This window comes from Lolium rigidum, chromosome 4 (assembly GCF_022539505.1).
Source record: "Lolium rigidum isolate FL_2022 chromosome 4, APGP_CSIRO_Lrig_0.1, whole genome shotgun sequence".
NCBI lineage: Eukaryota > Viridiplantae > Streptophyta > Magnoliopsida > Poales > Poaceae > Lolium > Lolium rigidum.
In genome coordinates this window covers 231,881,603-231,901,745 of record NC_061511.1, presented here as the reverse complement: position 1 = coordinate 231,901,745, position 20,143 = coordinate 231,881,603, and the positions used below count along the sequence as shown (strand labels likewise).

The 20,143-nt window shown below is 45.4% G+C and overlaps 1 pseudogene; it reads left to right on the top strand.

The window, feature by feature from the left end:
• The first annotated feature begins 48 nt into the window (after window positions 1–48).
• On the top strand, window positions 49–9,377 carry LOC124648411 (annotated as a pseudogene).
• Window positions 9,378–20,143: the final 10,766 nt, after the last annotated feature.

Sequence of the window (20,143 nt, the reverse complement as noted above, 5' to 3'; positions counted from 1 at the left end):
CCAACAAAGTACACCTCCATATCTCGATCACGGCGAGAAACGAGAGTCATGGAGGTGACGGCAGTGAGCATGGGCAAGGCCGTGCTTGATGGCGCACTGGGCTATGCCAAGTCCAAGGCCGCGGAGGAGATCGCGCTGCAGCTCGGCGTCGAGCGCGACGTGGACTTTATCACGGACGAGTTGCGCATGATGCAGTCGTTCCTGGAGATGGCTGATGAGGGCAATGGTCAGAACAAGGTGTTCATGGCCTGGGTGCAGCAGATCCGCGACTTGGCCTACAAAGTGGAGGACAGTCTCATGGATTTTGGCCTCCACTCGGAGAAGAAACTGTTCTGGGGGTGCATCCCCTGCAGCTTATCTGACCGACGCCGAATTGCCAAGGAAGTGAAGGAGTTGAGAGCAAAGGTGGAGGATGTGAGCAACAGGAACCTGCGCTACCGCCTCATCAAGGACCGCAAAAATAGCTCTGACTCCAAGGCTACCGCGGACGAAAAACAGGCCAACATTGCTAGCGCTGCAATGCTTGGCATCAACGAAGCAACACTTGCCACTCAGCAGCAGGAAAAAACAGAGGTGAACCTCCACCAGCTGATCACCAGCGAGGAGGAGGATCTTAGGGTCATTGCATTGTGGGGAACAAGTGGTGATCATGGGAAGATGTCTGCCATCCAGGAGCTTTATGATGATCCAAAGGTATTAAAAAAGTTTGGATTGTGTGCTTGGGTTAGGTTGATGTATCCTTTCAATCCGCAAGAGTTCCTCCGGAGCTTGGTGAGGCAATTCTATGAAAATTCCCATGATGAGGTCGGAAAGCAAGAAAGTATAACAAATGTCGGGGCTAATAGTTTTGCAAAGATGGAGATGATGGATCAAAGTGATTTAATCAGTGTGTTTAGTGCACAGTTGCAAAGCAATAGCTACCTGATTGTGATAAATGACCTATCAACCATAGAAGAGTGGCATTGCATCAAACAATACTTCCCCAACAACAAGAAACAAAGTAGAATCATTGTTTCGACGCAGAAGGTTGAAATTGCAAGCTTGTGCACCGAGAAACCGTACCAAGTGTCGGAGCTCAGGCAGTTGTCATGTGATCAAACTATTTATCTTTTCCACAAGAAGGTAAATCTTTCTGCTGGTATATCTTGTGTTATCCATTTGTTCTGTTTGCTATATAGATGATATATTTTTTCGATAAAGGGAATATATTAATATAAAAAAGATACCAATTACACCCAGCCTCTACAACAACGCACCACCCTAATGATAGTACGGATGCACACAACAAAAAAAAAGGAAACAAAACTAAGAAACAAAAGTCCCGCTATAGTATCTCGGGCTTAACAACATCAATACATCCACCGCCAAGACAACACCTGAAATACAGACTCTCCAAAAACGACGCCTCCAAGAAGGGAACAGTGCTCTAACACCGTCGTCGCCCGATCATCGATCTTAGGTTTTCACCATGAAGATAGTCCCCGCTCTCAAAACAATGCCTCCAACAAGGTCATTGCCAGGCACAACCAGTTAAGGCCAGACCTTGGGTTTTCACCCCGAAAGGTAGGACTCTGAACTTCACCTGTGTTGTAGGCCCCCACTTTCATATCGCTGATGTGAAGCCCGGAACACCAAGCAAGTCCCTCAACAGCGCGAAGACTTGAACCTCCCTTAGCTAGTCCTCCCCCCCGGCCTTCATGAACTTCTCTTCTTCCGACTTTCATCATGGATCCATAGTCACTTGATGTTGAAAGATCGAGATGTCGCCTAGAGAGGGGGGGTGGGTGAATAGGCAATTACAAACTCTTGCGGATTTGTCTTGTATGAATGCGGAATTAAACTATCGTTTAGTTTACAAGCACAAACCCCAAATATGCTAAGCTCAACTAAGTGTAACAATAGCAACTAGAGCTAAGCAAGATAGGCACAAGATATATGTAGCACAAGTGATAGCAAGATATATGTACTTCAAGCACGATGGCTATCACAAGGAAAGAGAGCTCGGGTATAGAAATAACCGAGGCACGCGGAGAACGAGGATGTATTCCCGTGTTCCCTTGCTTTGCAACAAGGTACGTCACGTTTGGAGGAGTGGAGGTCCCACGAAGGATTCCCCGCGCCACGAAGGCTCACCCTATTCTCTGAACCACACCCACGAAGGATAATGGCCCTTTCCTTATGGTTAGCTTTTCCTCCGCTCCGGAGATGGCAAGCTCCACAATCACTTCACGAGCTCCACGAAGGAGAAGCCGGACCTCTTCACAATCTTCTTGAAGAGATCACCGGAGCACCAATCACCAAGCCAACTAGGAGGTCACCCTCCAAGAGTAACAAGCTCACGGTCTCTCACTCGAACAAATCGTGGTGGAGAGCTCAACACTATGCAATGATGCAAAGCAAGAACACTAGAGGTGTTCAAATCCTTCACTCTCAAATCCCACCCAAACAACAAATGCTAGGATGAGATTGGAGAGGAAGAACAATGGGGAAAGTCAACAAAAGACTCCAAGATCTAGATCCCAAGAGTTCCCCTCACTTAGAGAAGAAATGGATTGGTGGAAGTGTAGATCTAGATCTCCTCTCTTAGATCCCTCAAGAATTAGCAAGAACTATGGGAGGAATCAAAAGGGAGAGCAAGTTCTTCCAAGAGCAACAATGGAGGTGAAGAAAGGGGAAGAACTAGTGAGCTCAAGGTGGAAGAAAGGTCTATTTATAGCTAGGAGCAAATAAAACCGTTGGGAGGAAAAAGACAAGAAAACTGCAGGAAAAACGGGCCCAAAAAGTGCCCCAGCCGGCTGCCAGGCCGGCCGACCGGATTTGGCGCTGAGGCGTCCGGTCGGCAGCCCGGTCGGACCGGCCCAGCAGCCGGGCGCCAGAGGCATGCGCGTGGGCGGCAGGTAGGCGCGGGCGCGCGGGCTGCGGCTGCGGTGGGCCGAGCGGGGCGGTGAGGCCCGGCCGGAGCCGAGCCGGTCGGGGCAGGAGGTGCGCCGGGCAGGCCAGTCACGGACCGGGCCTGCGACCGGACTTGGGCCAAAAGGCCACTGGATGCAGCCCGGATGGCACTAGTGCCAACCCCGGTGCGGACCGGGTGGGCCGGTGGCTGGTCCGGTCAGGCCGGCCGGTCCGCTGGCCCCTTTTCTTCTTTTTTTTTTTTAATCTTTTTACCTTTTTACCTTTTTCTTTAATAACTAATGCTCCCGAACTCCGATTGACATGAAACCAATTTTGTTGGAAAGATAACGACGAATAGAACCCCAACAAAAACTGGAAATATGGAGACTCCTCACAGAACATTTTTAGATGATTTTAGAGAGGGGTCTCCCACCGTCAAGAAATGGTGAAGACGTCCAAACTCGAAAACGCAATAGAAGATGCATGCGGATTCCGTTTTCGATGAACTTGGGCTTGTTGTAAAGCTAGCAACAAGCTCAAGAACCTCACACGAAGAAACACCAAGAAGCAATACGGATATGCAAAGTATGCAAAGGATTGAGCTCCCTAAGACGATGCGATCAAGTTACCCAACCGAAAGCCCCTCTTGATAGTGCGGCTATCTATCCTATAATCCGGTCTCCCATCAACCACCTCGAGACCGGTAAAAGGAAAACCTATCAAGGTCATACCTTTGCCTTGCGCATCCCATCACTTGATCATTGTCAGCTTCGTGTATACTCACAAATGCTCCCCATACACTATGATGGGAAAGCTTCATTGATGCACATCTTCACGTGTCCATTATCACCAAATGGACGACAAGCTTCAAGCATGTGATCCACTCAAGATGCCCATCTTGAACTTGCCCAACTCAACCTTGTATCTTCTCATACTCACATAAGATAGAGCATGGCTAATATTGAGTTCCACATAAGAACTCCATCTTCGTTATCACATATATATCTTTATACCTATGATCTTGATGCCAATACACAAGTTATACCTTTATCTTCATGGCATCCATACTTGAATCCAACACATGGCGTACAAGTAGTACCTATGGAATATTCCTTCATATAAACTCAATGAAAACATTAGTCCATAGGGGTTGTCATTAATTACCAAAACCACACATAGGGGCAATATACCCTTACAGATGTCAACACAGAAAAAGAGCTTCGCGCCGCTCCCTCCAGAACCAATCGGTCGGAATAAAAGCATGGGTGCGCACGACCGAATACCACCGATCCAGCAAACTCCAGGCAAAAAGCACTGTTACATTCGCCGGCGGAGCCTTCCGGAACTCAACACTCCGGCCAGATCACGAGTCCAGGCCTCCGGTAGGTCCTCCTCTTCACGCAAGAGAGACCCTAGGACCACCACCTTTATTTAGGTCGGACCCCCACGTCGGCGACCATCCCAGGCTGGCCACTCCAACCCTCCACCGGCGACACCGTCGCCGGCTTCCATGCTTCTCCATCTCGCCGCCGGAACGCGGTGATAGATTGATAGATCCACCACCACCAACCGCAGGCCGACCCTCTTCGGCGAAGAAGAGGGCCACCTCCACCGTCATACCCAAGGCTGTTGCCCCGGGTGACCTCGTGTCGCGGATGAAGCCCGAGATCGCCTCCACTCACCGACGAGAGGCGGGGGGGATTGGCGCAGGCCATGGGCCTGGCCACCGCCCACCAACAGCCCCTGCCAGAGTGCTGCGGAGAGCCGACGGGAGGAGGGAGACCGCAGCGCAGGCCGCCGCCGCCCATCCCATCCGCGCCGGCCGGTCCACCAGGGGAGAGCCGACGGGAGAAGGGGTGCAGCGCAAGCCGCCGCCGCCCATCCCATCTGCGCCTGTCGGTCCGCCATGCATCGAGGAGGGGAGATCCGGCCGCCGTCCACCACGCATCGACGAGGAAGGGCCTCCGCCGCCGCCACGCCCCGTGGGTCTTCGCCCCGGCGGCGCTACCGGCGGCGGTGGCGGTTAGGGCTGGGAGGGTGGGGTGCGGGAGGGAGGGAGGGTTTGTGAAATGAGGATGATATGCATAGATGATATATTATTCTGTTCATTTCACATCCAATTGCAGAATACACGACAACATGACCATTGCTAGTATGGTGTTGTTTCCTACTAACGAAGCAAGGCTTACTGACATGGAAGAGAAACTAAAGGTTGCACTCCTCTAGCTGATCGAAGTTCATTTTTTGAATACATGTCTGTGAATTATATGCACTTCTATAAATGAATGGAGTGTGTTCCCTTTATCCTCACACAAAAGCACACTATGCGTACCAGAACTTTACCTAGTAAATTTGTTGTGCAAACATATTGACATATTCAGTTGAGAAATTTGAAGACGCGTCATAATTAACATGAGCTGTTTTATTTTAAATTTGGAACGAAGGGAGTACAATGCATCGGGGTTGTTGTCTATAAATATATACTATCTCCTAGGAAAGATGCTAAGAGGGAGTCACCGTAGTAATACAAATAATGATAGTCATGTACTTATGAATACACGATCCAATGTATGATGTCAAAATTTTGACTTTGAATATGTAAAAGAATTTATATTTTGGACTAAGTGTCCAGAACGATCCATTTAAACCAAAACATTCACGATGGCATGATTTCGAAACAAGACCATATTGTTGGAGTTCTCATTTTTTCCTTGCATGGTAATTTTTCCTCCCAATCATTTTGGATACTGGCATGGTCTTTGAAGTTGAATTTTCTCCATTAAATTAATAAAAATATATTATGGATAAAAAATGTGTAAGTCAAAGTATTTTTTGAGGAAAAAAAATCAGATCTATGATTTTCAAGTGCCCAATCAAAAAATTGTGAAGGTATTAATACTCAAAATTTATGAAGGTTGACACTATCCTTGTCGACAAAAATAATTTTGTGGGACTAGAGAAATCATTTAACAAAGACATGGCAGTTGAAGTTGAGTTGGGGCTATACAATTATATAGAAAGGTTGTTGGGTCATCATTTATAAAAGGCAATTTTCAGGCACATTTAACAGCATGCCCTTTAAAATCAACAACATATAAATAATAATAAATGTCCACTTCTAAACCTCAACTAATGCAAAAGTTTACTTTTCGACCTTGAACTCTGAAACCGGTATCATTATTCAGATATATATAGTCTGCAACTTTGAAATCGCTAATATTTGCTAAAAAAATACCCAAAACATTACGAGTTCTACTTCTAGATTTATCAAAAAAGCATTCCCTTTTTCTGCTCTTTTTTACGTAAATTTCTGACACCGCATGATGCTAACATTAAAAAGTGACGCCACAAGTTTGCCAAGTCAAATCAAGATGCTTGGGATAGAGAGTCAAGGGTTTAAATAAAACTGATTGGATAATTCAAAATTAAAAATAACAATTTCAAATGTGACCTTTCGCAACAGTACAGGGTTGAGTACAAGTGGACTTTTTTTTCTAGTGTGTAGAGTACAAGTACAAAGCTTCTCATCTATGCTCTTTGTTCAGGATGTGCATGAAGCAATGCCAACCAATGAAATACAACAGGAAGATGAACGACCTAAGACTGCAGGTGGCAAGAAAGTTTTTAATTCAACTGCTACAAAGAAGTTTAACCGCAGCAGGACACTGGCACTGGTTGATGGAATTCTCACTGGGCGAGAAACAGAGAAATCTACTGTCATCAAATTAATTGGTCAACCCGACAACAATCAAAGCTGTAAGGTGATCTCAGTTTGGGGAATGGGTGGTCTGGGAAAAACGACTCTTGTCCGAAGCGTCTACCGAAGCCAAGAGCTTTCTGTCTGGAAGCATGCATGGGTCACCGCATTGCGTCCTTTTAACCCGAAGGTACTCCTTAGAGATTTGGCTTCGCAGCTTCAGATAAGTATTCAAGAGGATACTGCTGGAGCAACATCAACTAAAGGGATATCACAGATGAAAATTCAAGATTTGAAGGTGGAATTAGCTCGGCTACTAAAAACACAAAATTGGCTTATTGTTCTTGATGATATATCATCCGTTTATGAATGGGATTTGGTAAAAGGGTGTTTGGATAATGCTGGAAGGATCATAATCACCACAAGAGAAAAAAATATTGCTGAACACTGTTCAAAAGTATGCAAGAACATGTACAGTCTTGAAGGTCTTAAAGGTGTTGCTGCACTTGATCTCTTCAGAAATAAGGTACTTTAATAACTTGTATCCATTCTTCTTTCTCATATGAGTTTTGCTTCACTTAAATACTTAATACTCTTTAAAATTCTCTTAAATATGCTTTAAAATTCTCTCAATTCGAGATTATAAGTTTAGCAGACATATGTCAAAGAAGAAATTAATATTTACACCCTAGTATCTTGTACATGAACATGAGTTTTACTTCACATAATATCATATTAAATAAGCTTAAAACTCTTTCAGTTCGAGGCCATAAGCTAGCACAAACAAGTCTAGTATTTGATAGTCTTAATTTAGCAACAACTAGTGTTTAATCAAAGTATTTCACTTTGTAAAATTATATTCATTGTAGGTATTCAAGGACAACACTGAAAAAGTTGATTTAGCCCCCGCAATGATGGAGCAAGCACAAATTATCCTGAAGAAGTGTGACGGTCTTCCCCTTGCAATATCAACGATAGGTGGATTTCTAGCCACTAAGCCAAAAACTGCTGTTGAATGGAGAATGATGAATGACCGTATTAGTGCTGAACTAGAGATCAATCCTGAACTTAGGACAATAAAGACAGTTCTTATGAGGAGCTATGATGGTTTGCCATATTATCTCAAGTCGGCTTTCTTGTACATGTCAATATTTCAAGAAGATCAAGTAATAAGGTTGGGTCGGCTAGTGAGGCGGTGGATTGCAGAGGGATACTCACGGGACATTCATGGCATTACTGCTGAGCAGCTCGGTCGTAGATACTTTGAAGAGCTTTTGGATAGGAGTATGATCCTGCCAAGGGAAGATGGTTGCAGTGGCAAAATTAATTCTTGCCAACTTCATGATATCATCCGGGAAATATCCATCTCAAAGGCGAGAGAGGAAAACCTTGTCTTCAAACTGGAGGATGGGTGTTGTTTGAGTAGCACACAAGGTCCAATACGTCATCTTGTCATAGGCAGCAACTGGAAAAGGGATGGAGATGCATTGCCGGGTGTGCTGGACTTGTCTCACCTACGGTCATTGACCGTGTTTGGAGACTGGAGACCATTTTTCATCTCCGAGAATATGAGGTTCCTCCGAGTGCTCGATTTGGAAGACACATTAGGGTTGAGAGATCATCATCTTGACCGTGTCGAACAACTCCATCACCTCAAGTACCTTTCTCTACGAGGTTGTTTGAATATTTACTGTTTGCCTAATTCTGTGGGGAATTTGCGGCACCTCCAAACACTTGATGTTAGAGGTACACAAATATTTGAGTTGCCAAGAACAATCACCAATCTTGGGCTGCTACAGAACCTTCGTGTATTTGATAATTTATTAGGCAGCAACAATGTCAAGGAAGAGGCTGTCATAGAAATTGAAATTGCGTACAATCAGTACATTGATGATTTGTACATTGATGATATTGTCCCCTCCAAGATTGACTCATGTTGCCTTTGGATGAATACGGTTCCTGTTTTATTGAGACCACAAATCGTAGCTGGTGGTTTGAACAGACGTGAGGTACTCAATCTGTTCCGCTATCAGTTTCGTTACAAGAAAGGTGTTAAAGTTCCTAGAGGAATTGGTCAGCTGAAGGCCCTGCAGAAACTAAGTGGCGCCTATGTTGAGGGGAATACCATTGTAAAAGAGTTGAGAGAGCTTACTGAATTGCGTAAGCTTGGAGTGCATGGTATCCACAGCAAAAACAGCATGGAGTTCTGGTCTGCCATTGCTGGTCACTATCATCTTCGATCTCTTTCAGTGAGAGGAAAGTCGTGGCGGGATGAGTTAGATGGTTGTCTGGGTGAGGATTTGTCGCCACCAAGCTGGCTTGAGAGCCTCAAGCTGTACGGCAAGCTAGTCAGGGCAACAGATTGGATGAATCAGCTTCAGAATCTCTGCAAGTTGGTGCTGGAGGAGAGCAATTTGGAGGAAGATGATGCCATACAAGCCCTTGGGGTGCTACCAAATCTTGGAGTTCTGCGCCTGAAGGGGAGTTCATTCTTGGGGAAACAACTCCATTTCAAAAATTCGGCTTTCCCGAGTCTCGTGGTGCTGGAGCTCAATGGCTTACCGAGTTACCGTACGTTGAATACGTGCTGTTTGAAGAAGACGCAATGCCTAGGCTCGAGCTGCTACAAGTTGTTTCGGCCACCTACACGCTGAAGAAAATCTCCTGGCTGTCAGTTATCACAAGCCTCAAGGAAATTAGGCTGGGTCGTTCTGCCAAATATTTGATGCCACTGATGCGGAGGCAGCTAGGGGAGCGTCAGAAGCACGTCATCGTGAAAGGTGTATGAATTTCACAGATGTGTGTATCTTTCCCTTCTTCTCCTTGTTGTTGCAGTAGTAGTACCGTAGTAATCTCTGTTGTATCTTTCGGGGACCTGTGTACTCCGAACTTCAATGTGTGGATGCATGGCTGGTTTACATCTTTCGACGTAGATGGCGACGTAGATGGAAATACAGGACGACTAAGGGCGGTGCCCGGTGGATCAAGGCTGTGTTTGGTTTGTGCCCAAGATTGCCCCACCAAAATTTTGGCTAGCTAATATTTTGGTTGAGCTATTCCTTGCCCACAAGTTGGCCAACATTGGCTAAAAAATTGAACTAGAGTTGGTAGTGGAGCATTGGCAAGCAAAATTTATCTTTGATTTGTGAAATCCTTGGGTTTAGACATTACTTCGGGAATTTCTATTCTTTTTTCTTTCAAAAGAGTAGCAACATACCCTCTTTTTCTTATTTCCTTCGATAAAGCATATCCCTCTTATATAGAAATCAAATAAGCCGGATTAATTCTGATATACTTTTAATTGAAAGAGTTTTAGGGTATGATTTGGTAGCAATCCAAACACACCCCAAATCCTCTAATCCTCCGGGAGTCCGGGTCCTCAGCCGTTTGACGGGGGCAATTCGTCAAAACATCTTCGGTCAGCACTCCCAAACAAAAGCAAAGAAAAAGGGAAAAAGAACAACGCGTCCTCTCAGGAATTCTCAGGAATTCCGTCGCACGCGCCCAGAGCACCGTCTCCTATGCGCCCGGTAACACTTCCGCCCTGCTTCTTAGCATCGCCGCCGGAGACCCTGGAAGCACCGTCGCGGCTTACAGCGAAGGCACACCTCGCAATAGAAGCAACACCGTCTTCGGTCGTAGTACCGCCGGCGACTGTCGTAGCTCCCGCCATGGCTGCTGGCAGAAGTAGCAACGGCGGCCGGAGGGTGTAGCCCCGCCGGTCCAGCTCTGTAGCAACACAGGCGCTGATGGCAGCACCTACGGCCGCCGCTGGCAGCAAAGGTGGGCGCCTCAGGTAGGAACGGCGGTGCTGGCGTGGACGGCAGCATCAGCCGCTGCCGACGATAGCATCGGCCGGCAGCAGCACCCATGGTCCTTGCAGCCAGCAGCAGTGAGGCAAGCTCACGGAGGTGGAGTCCGAGGAGAGAGTGTGGCGCGGCCGAGCTCATGGAGGCCGCCCGGAGCCGCCGCGCTCGCAGACATCGCTGTCGGAGCCCCAGGACGAGGCTGGTTGGATAACGAAGTGGCAAGCTCGAAGATAGCGTCCTCGTCGGCAGATTTTTCTGTGGCGAGGGAGGAAGGGAGAACGGCGAGAGGGAAGAGATGCGAATCTCTCCCATGGCGGGCGGATTGGGGGCAGAATGCCGTAGCTAGGAGACGATGGGGAAACATCTTAGGCCTCGTTTGGTGCCAGTGGATTTAGAAGTGTTTGGGCTGGTTTTGGGGTGTTTTTTTCGGACTCGATGAAAACACTCTAAAACACCTCAAAACACGCCTGGGCTGTTCGGTAGTCCGGTTTTGGCCCTTTTAGGGTCGCCGCAGCCGGTGACGTCGATGTGTGGGTAGGTAGCTCCCCGGCGATGGAGATGAAGCGCTAGTAGGCCGGTGTTACATGCGGGAGAAGAGAGGGTGGAGGGGGAGGAGGGCAAGAAACGGCGCCGCCGCCGTCATCACTGCGTCCTCTATTTGTATCACTCCGCCCAATCCATAGAATCTGATGAGCTATGCTGGGCTGCATCTTTAACAACGACGAAGACGTAAGTCTCTCGTCACCTTGATCTCTGGCTCTCACAATTCCATCCCAGTTTCACACATCGAGTGCTAGTGCTTGCTAGTTTGTTGGTGTATGGCAGTGCAGATAAGCTGTTCGATGCTATGCCTGTTAGAGCATCTCTAGCAGATCCCGCAAACCGCAAACCGCATACGCGCGTATGCAGGCCGCGAAAAACGCGATATGCAGGCCGAAATTTGCTCCGGCCGAGCAGATCCCGCATGCGCAAACCGCATAACAGCATATTCGGCGTGGAATGCAAAGGCGGCCGACCTTCGAGCCGCCCCGCACCTTCTTCTGCCTGTCCGCGAGCTCCTTCGCGGCGACAAGCACCACTGTGTCCTCCATGTCGTCGTCGAGCAGCTCGTCCGCGGGGCTCAACGGCATCTACAAAGGAGCCGCGAGTGAGGTGGGCGAAGGCCGGCGAGAAATGGCGAAGAACAAGCCGAAGAACAAGCATACCTTGCGACGGCGGCGGCGCTCGAATCGCGGGCGGCGGCGCTCGAATCTCGGGCGGCGGCGCTCGAATCGCGGGCGGGATTCGCTCGATTGGGTCGCCGACGGCCACCCGCGAGCGGCGATTCGGTGCGGCGAGCCGGCGAGGCGCTCCTACGCGGGGGGCGAGGTCGGACGTGCCCGAGATCTGCGGCGGCGCGCGGCGGCGGCGCTGCTCGCGGAAGGGGCGACCGAAAGTTCCTTCGCGCGAGTTTTTCCCTTCGCACCGACGCCTCGCACGCGATGCGGACCGGCCTGCATAGGGCACCAAAAACTGCTTTTGTGCGGTTTTGGGCGACGCGGATGGCGGCCCCTGCATCGAAATTTGCGGTTTTGGCGGCTATGCGGGATCTACCCTGGTCCATTTTTTGGCCAAAAACCGCATAGAGGCGATGCAGGGCGCGTTTGCGGGATCTGCTAGAGATGCTCTTACAGCTTTCGTTCGTGAAATTCATGTGTGCACTAGTAGAAAACTTTTCTGGATTAACAACAGTAGGCGCCGGTATTAACAATTGGGCGCGTCTAGCGGGCGGCCGCGTGCCCAATAGTCAAACCGAGCAGCCGGCCCAAAAAGGAAAGTACCTGTCGGCTTTAGCTGAAAAAGGTAAGCCACCTGGTCCACCACCTAGGTGTCGGTTGGCTGTTTCTGGCACGCACCAGATCCCGAAAAAACAGCGCGGGAGATCCTCCCTCCAATCCCCGCCCAAACCTAGCAGCTCCCCCAGATCCCAGATCCCATATAACGCCCAGATCTGTCATAACAGAACCAAAACCTACCAGCTCGAGCTCCCAGCTCTTCGTCAACCTGGAGCTCCGTTCGTCTGCCTCCAGCTCCCCATCTCCCTTCGTCACCTTCCCAGCTCCCTTCGTCAAGCTCCCAAATCCCTTCGTCAACCTCCCAGCTCTCCATGTCTACGAACCAAGAACAAAGCATCTCCAGAACAGGAAGATTTCCAGTGGGATCTTCAGATCAGGTAACAAAAACTGAACAGAAACCTTCAGAAATTGCCTATAGATCCTCCTATTCATCTCTTGATAGCCTTCTTTTTTCATCAAAGAGAAGCTATGGGACATACCTGCTAGTGTCTGTGAACTTTCTTGCCTATACATGAGTAGGATTTGCTCCTGCATCTAGATTGAAGTTTCCCATCTAGATTGGAAACAATCAGGCAACTTTTGTTCTTATTAGCCCTGCATACTATGTGCCCATGTAGTAATAGGCAAAAAACCTGGGCAGAATATGCAACTGGTACCAATTTGAAGCAAGTACTATGAGGAACTGCAAGCTGGTAATAATTCTAGGATGAACAAGCAAAAGGAAGCAACTTTTGTTACCCATGCATGCAAATTCCTTGCCTAGTACAAGCAACAAGTAATGTTTCCCGGGCAACTTGTAAAAATAAGGTGAAAATATTAGAGTAAGTAACTTTTTAGCCTATGCATGCAACTTTCATGCATAAGAGAAGCAACAAAAAATGTTCCCCATGCAACAAAGTAATGTAGGATGACACAAAGTAGAAGCAGGTAACTTTGTAAACCATGCAAGCAAATTCAATGCTTAATAGAAGCAACAAGTAAATATTTCCAGGCAACAAGTAATTTGCATGACTGCACTACGGCACATAGTAGAAAATAGAAGTAAGGATCCATCACCAGAAAAGGGAACACATATTCAACAGTGGTCTTGTCATCTAGAAGAACTCCATGCTATGTACAAATCCACATATCTGCAAACTAGATCGTGCACCTAGCAATAAAAGTGTACTTTGTTCTAGGTAAAGTAGCAATCGATGTTGAGGAAGTCATGATGTTGTCCTTTGCAATTCATGTTGCACTTTATATCTTCTTTGTCAATGATGCCTATGCGTATATAGAACAAGGTGTTAGCTCCAAGTCAAAAATGTAGTTATAAGAAGTAATATTGCAGATGCAATACATAAGTAGTAAGGCATGAACATAAAAATTAGTATTATGTGGAAGCAACAAAAAAGTACTCACTGTCATCATCATCATCTTCCCTAAAAAACCCACCTGGTTTTTTCTACATGTTTGTGCATGTTAGTTGCTTTGTTTGTGGTTGTTAGTTGCTTTGTTTGTGCATGTTAGTTGCTTCCATGCCCATGTTAGTTGCATGTTTTCGATAACTATTTGCCTGAGTTACGTTTTGTGTTTGTTGTAATTGCTAATGGGTCATTTGTTCTAGGTCCCTGGTACTCATGGAGTGGATTTCCTTGATCTAAATGAGGTTCCTTTTGATATTAATGAGGAACCTGGTATCTTACCTCCCAATTATTTTACAAAATTGTTGGATGAGGCAATTGACGAGTCACCACAGCCACCTGTGAACACTCACGCCCCGGTTGTTAATGTAGAACCTGCTGCAACAAATACATACACAGGTCCTTTTGTTGCTCCTACAGACACTACTTCAATTGCACAAGATGGAAATGAGGATGAGGCTTCGTCCCAGCCAAATGACCCCCATGTTGGCATGCGCTATGATACGTTGGAGGGTGCTAAGGAGCACTACAATGCACATGCTGCAAGGAAAGGTTTCTCTGTGAAAGTAAATAGTAACAGGAGGTCTACAATCACCGGAGAGAAACAGAAACAATAGTTCACTTGCAACAAATTCAGGAGACCAAGGAAAGATGATGGTGGGGCTGAGTTGCAAGTTAATGTTGGGCCAATTCCTGATTCTGTGTCTGAAGATGAGGCTGATATTGAAAATGCGAGCTTGCTTCCGTTGTGGCTGATCTTGCTCGCTCAAGGGCGAAAAGAAAAGGCACCCAAGAAGCGTAAAAGAGAAAATATTGTGCACACGTTTTGCAAGGCCCAGATGGTTGTGAAGTTAATTGATGGAAGATGGGAGGTTATCCACTTTGTGCCTGAGCATAACCATCCACTTATCCACAAACCATCTCTCACAAAATATCTGAGGTCAGACCAAGGCATGCCAAAGGAGGAAAAGGAATTTGTGAAGAATCTTCACAATACAAATTTGACAGCTGGTAAGTTTTTCAGTTTTGATACTGCTAAAATTTGTATGTTGCATGTGTAAAATAAATTCAGCTGGTAAGAATCATTTGGAAAAGTAAAAAATAATGTGACAGTAGTATTTGTAAAGTTGCATGAAAATAATAACTAGTTGCATGTAATGGTTAATAATTTGCTGCGAATGGTCATGAAGTTGCCTGTTCTATTAATTTACTTGCAGACACCTTATTTGGTACTAGCCTGGAATGGTTTTATGATTTCATGGATTGTTTAGGTAGTTGCCTGGTTTATTTGTCAAATTCCAGGATATGTTGTGCAAGTTGTCATTGGAAAAAATGCGGGTAAAAAATAGTTTGGAAAGTAATGCTCGAAAATGTGAGGCAATAGTTGTGGACTATAATGCAACTAACTACCCATTCCTACTTTGTTTTCAATAACAGGGAAAATGATGGAAATCATGTCAGAATTTTATGGTTCAGAGTTGCTTGTGCCATACACAACCAAAACAATCACCAACTACTGTGCAACTCTGACTAGAGAAGAAACAAAAGATGGGGATGCGGCTAAAGTTGTGAGCTACTTTGTAGAGCTTAAAGAAGAAAAGGATCCAGACTTTTATTTCCGGTTAAAATTGGACGACGAAGACAGGGTAGAAAACATTTTCTGGGTTGATGGAGCTGCCCGGAAGGCATATGCAGAGGCTTACCATGATCGTGTCTCCTTTGATGCAACTTACTTGACAAATAAGTACGATGATGCCTTTTGCACCATTCATTGGGATAAATAAACATGGGCAGTCCATCATGCTGGGTTGTGGATTTGTTAAGCAAGAATTGGCACAAAGCTATGATTGGTTGTTTGAGAGTTTCCTTATTGCCATGAATGGTCTTGCCCCGGACAATATTATCACAGACCAAGATGGTGCTATGGCGGTCTCGATTGGCAGATTGTTCCCATCCTCTGTTCACCGTAATTGTCGCTGGCACATAATGCAGAACGCACAGTTGAAATGTGGCCCTACACTGGGCAGGAACCCTGGTTTAGCTGAAGATTTCAATGATTTCATCGATTTCAGCTTTTCACCAGAGGAGTTTGAGGCAAAATGGGCTCTGTTTGTAGGCAAGTGGCCAGTTGTTGGTGGTGCAAATTCTTACTTTACGACTCTCTATGCTAATCGTGCTAAGTGGGTACCATGCTACTTCAAGCACGGATTCTTCCCATTCCTGCAGATCCACGCAACGAAGTGAGGGCTTTAATGCCATTCTCAAACGCTATACGAACCCAAAAAGTCTATACTACACTTTGTAAAACAAGTACGAGAAGTTGCAAACTCATGTACTTGTGAAAGAAGGGGTAATGATTACAGGACGGATTGTTTGGAACTTCGTCCATGGTCACCATTCCCTCGTTGAGGAACATGCTTTCAAAGTTTACTCGCGAGACATATATTTGAGGTTCCGGAACGAGTTTGAGCTGATTGGGAGGTACAATGTGTTACCATTTGGTTGCAACTTTTACAAGCTTGAGCCAAACAGGGGATGGTGCGCAAAATATGGTACTAGGACCTACCGGTAACGACTAATAAGGAAGAAGGAACGTACTACCGTGAGTGCTCCAAGATGGACGAGGGATGGTATACTTTGTTGCCACATCTTAAAGATCTTCACCCACCTTGGTGTTGATGAGATACCAGAAAGGTATATCCTAAAAAGGTGGACTCAAGGTGCTTTGAGTGGTTATATGCCAGCAGCAGTTGCTGAACAACCAGATGTTATGCCTCCAGAATCACAAGTGCAATTGCGGCACGCGAACCTTAATATGGGATTCACAAAACTTGCCCGTATTGCTAGTAGAACAGTATGCAGCTACCGCCATTGTTAACAAACATTTGAGAGCTGCAGCGAACGAGAGATATCTCACTTGAACAAGTCGCTCAAGAAGAAGAAGCTCGTCTCAACGATTCCGTCCACTAGTGCACTCGATCGCCTACGAAACCTAGGGACCCGGCAAAAACAATGACTAAAGGGAGGACTAAGGAGCACCGTACAGTTTCAGCTCTTGAGTTGCATCCAAAGAAAAAAGTTCAGTGCCACACTTGTGGTTCGTTCGAGCACAATTCTGCAACTTGCAAGCAGAGGTTCCTGTAGTACTGCAGAAACACAAGTCCTTTGTAGTTCTCCGTGAGCTTTATTTTTTTTCTCTTTTAGTTGTCTACATTAGAAATCACTTATTGAAAAATCAAAGAAAAGTCTTGCCTCCCTTATTGTAGTCTAGTGTGCAACTCTGAAATATGACAAATTTCTTTGTTGTTATGTGTTGTGGCAACTTCTAGGTTAAAACGATGCAAAATGCAGTACTAGTGCAAGCAAATTGCGATGACAATGAAGCAACTATGAGAACATTGATATCAGACATGTACTGGCGAGTATGAAAAACTGAAGTAGGATATGAATTATAACATGTAAGTAGAAAAATGATGCACTGATAACATTTATAAAAGTAGAAACCAAAAAAAAGGAATTGATGTCTGCATACTTGTTCTTCAAATGTTTAGAATTTGCCTCCAGTTTCCTTTGTTATCTTCTGAAGTAACCCAATTGTGCGTCAGCAACTTCCTTATTTTTGGGATATCCTCGGCTTTATATTCTGGTGGTAATCTCCCTCCCCAGCCGTCCGCACTCATGAGCGTGCAAACCCCACAATCATGGCTGCAACACCATAAGACGCGACAGAAAGGAAGAACAAGGAAATAAAAAGGCAGTGAGTAAAGGCCATGGAATGTTAAAACAAAGTGGAAAAGAAAGCATAAAAAAAGAGTTTAAAAAACAAGTGGTATTGCTTACTTATTGGTTTGCTTTGGCACTGCTATTTCTTGCAACATGAAATCATCTATTTTGATTTTAGACTTGTTGTAGTTCTCCTCCCATAGAATGGATAGAGTAGTGCGGATCTTCTTGTAAGTTTCCCTTAGAGCTTTGTCATTGAATGTCCTCCATGAATCGAGCACTTGATACCTCTTGTCCCTCATGTTGACAGTTAACAACCAATAGTGGTTAACAAGAGGTTCATTTTTTATCTTCTTATTTAGTGGTTCGCAGACAGGTATCATGACCTGGTAGTTTGGCATATATGATTACTGTTTGGTCAGAGCTTAAAATAAAACAGAGCAAAAATTTAGTAAAAAAAAGTTATTCATGAGAAGACATGTGTTTTGTTGCCTGTATTAGTTGTGAAGTTGCATGAATAGGAGCTGTAGTTGCTTATATTGGTTACAAAGTTGCTATTCATTCTATCTTAATACCAGAAGTACAAACATGTCTAAAAATAATTAGTAGTTGCACATATTGATTATGAATTTGCATGAAAATAGCTACTATATTTGCCTTGAATTGGTTATAAATTACACATAGTAGTAATAAGGATGTTGGATGGGTATGGTTTGAAATTACTTATTGTTTGGAAGTATTTGCTATACAAAAGAAAGAATGTTGCCTGTAAATGTTTTTGTTGGTGATAAATAATGCTGGAGTCACTAAAGTAGTTGCTTCTTAAATAGTAGAGTGTTGCCTGGAATGGGATTGAAATTACTTTTTATGTAAAAAAAGTTGCTTCTGAAGTACATAATGGCATGTTTTTAGCATGAATTGCATGGTTAGCACCAACCATATAAATGCAAACAATAAAAATTTTAAAAAAAATCCAGAGAAAAGAAAGGAAGTTATACCATGTCTTTCTTATCTAATCGTCTTTCATAACTGAACAGCTCCTTCATTTCATGGCGGTTAAAGTCGAGGTTCTGCAACCAAGTCTTTGCAAATGAAACAAAAAAACAAAATAGTAACCAGCATTTTCATGTCCAACACGAAAAAAGTTTTGCCTACTGTACATGACTTGTACTTATTCCTATCCTCAGTGGCATGATGACCTTGTTAGATGATGGTGTCATGTTCTTTGTGATTGCCTGAATTCCCACTTCCATAACTGCACTATGTAGCCAACCACCTGGCTTCATTGAGTTTGCGAGTTCCTTGGCCGTAATATGATATCCACCAAAGTCCACAATATGAGGGCTGTAAGAAATTGAAGGGAGAAAGACAACCCCAAATTAGATAAGTTGCAATAAAAAGTCTTTTCAACTAAGCATGCATCATTGATTCATGGGAAAAAAACTAGTGCATGTTGTAGACAGGAAAAACCTTTTGTCATCTGAATTCTGTTGCCTAGTGTTTCTTCGTGCATACTGGATTATCATAGCATACAGTTTGTTCACTTCAGCTGTGCACTGGAACTATTTGGTGCTATCAACATTGACAAATGGAGATTTTTTGCACGGTGGAAGCTTGATTATCCTCCTCTGGAATTGATGAGGAACTGTTGAGCTTCCTGTACCACCCGATATTGATTCAGTTGCAACATTCTCTCGCTTCTTTCATAGGTGTTTGAAAGCTGTTTGGAGATATTGAATTTCGTTCAGTTCTTTGTTGCTCGTGCACGAGTCCGCGTGCTTGCTCGGAAGCAATACAAACCCTCTCAATCTCTGCAGGATCAATTCCTTCCAAAGCATCATACTCTTCATCTGCGGATGCACATGTTGCAGCATTTTGATTTTCAGTCAAATCGAATTCTGGGCCAAGGTTGAATGTTGGCGCGTTGCAATACCCTTCCAGAAGCTCACTTCCAGACCTGGTCCTTGGGAGTTTCATCTTATCATTGCTTTGTTCCTTCCACTTTGTTTCAGCAGATTTGCTGCGCTGCATATGCTGGGGCATTTCCGGTGACGCGATGCTCTTGTTGATCAAACTGTATACCTCATCCTGCGACAAAGACCCTCGAGGAGTTGTGTGTGGAGATGGCGGTGGGCATGTTTGACGTTTAGGAGGACTAAACTGCACCCTATTGCTGGGCACAACTGGCACCTGTAGGGCTGGAGTTGCATGTTCCAAAGGGCTTGTTGCTGCAAATGAAATGGTAGTTGCCTTGTTTGCAACACTTGTTGCATGATCAGTTGGTGAGGTACAAACAGGTCCAGGTGTTGTTGCCTCCCTGGCAGCATGAGTTGCGCGACATCTCAGTGTATTCCCCTGCATGGTGGTAGGAGTTGCCTGCTGTGGTGGATGATGCAGCTGGACTGACGAAGTTCTTTGAAAGGCTCTTGGATTTGCAGTTGTCTCTGACCTAGCTGCAGTTGCCTCAGTTCCAGCATTAGTTGCTCGTATGCTATCGGGAAGTTGCAACAGAATCGATGTTGCCTTCGATCCGGCATTTGAATGTTTTCCCCGCAAGCTGCATGAACAGACTTCGATGAGCCGATCGTGGTGTAGCCGTAGTTGCCTCCAAGTATGGTAGTTGAATGTTGTGGTGCACGTGCATCATTGCCTGGCTGGCTGTCTATTGGTTGCCGTTTGTTGATGTTTTTCATGGCACTTGCATGTTTACCCAATGTGGGCTCATCATGTTGCACATCTTCTGTCCTGTGACTAGGAGTTCGACCAAGAAACTCCATGTATTCC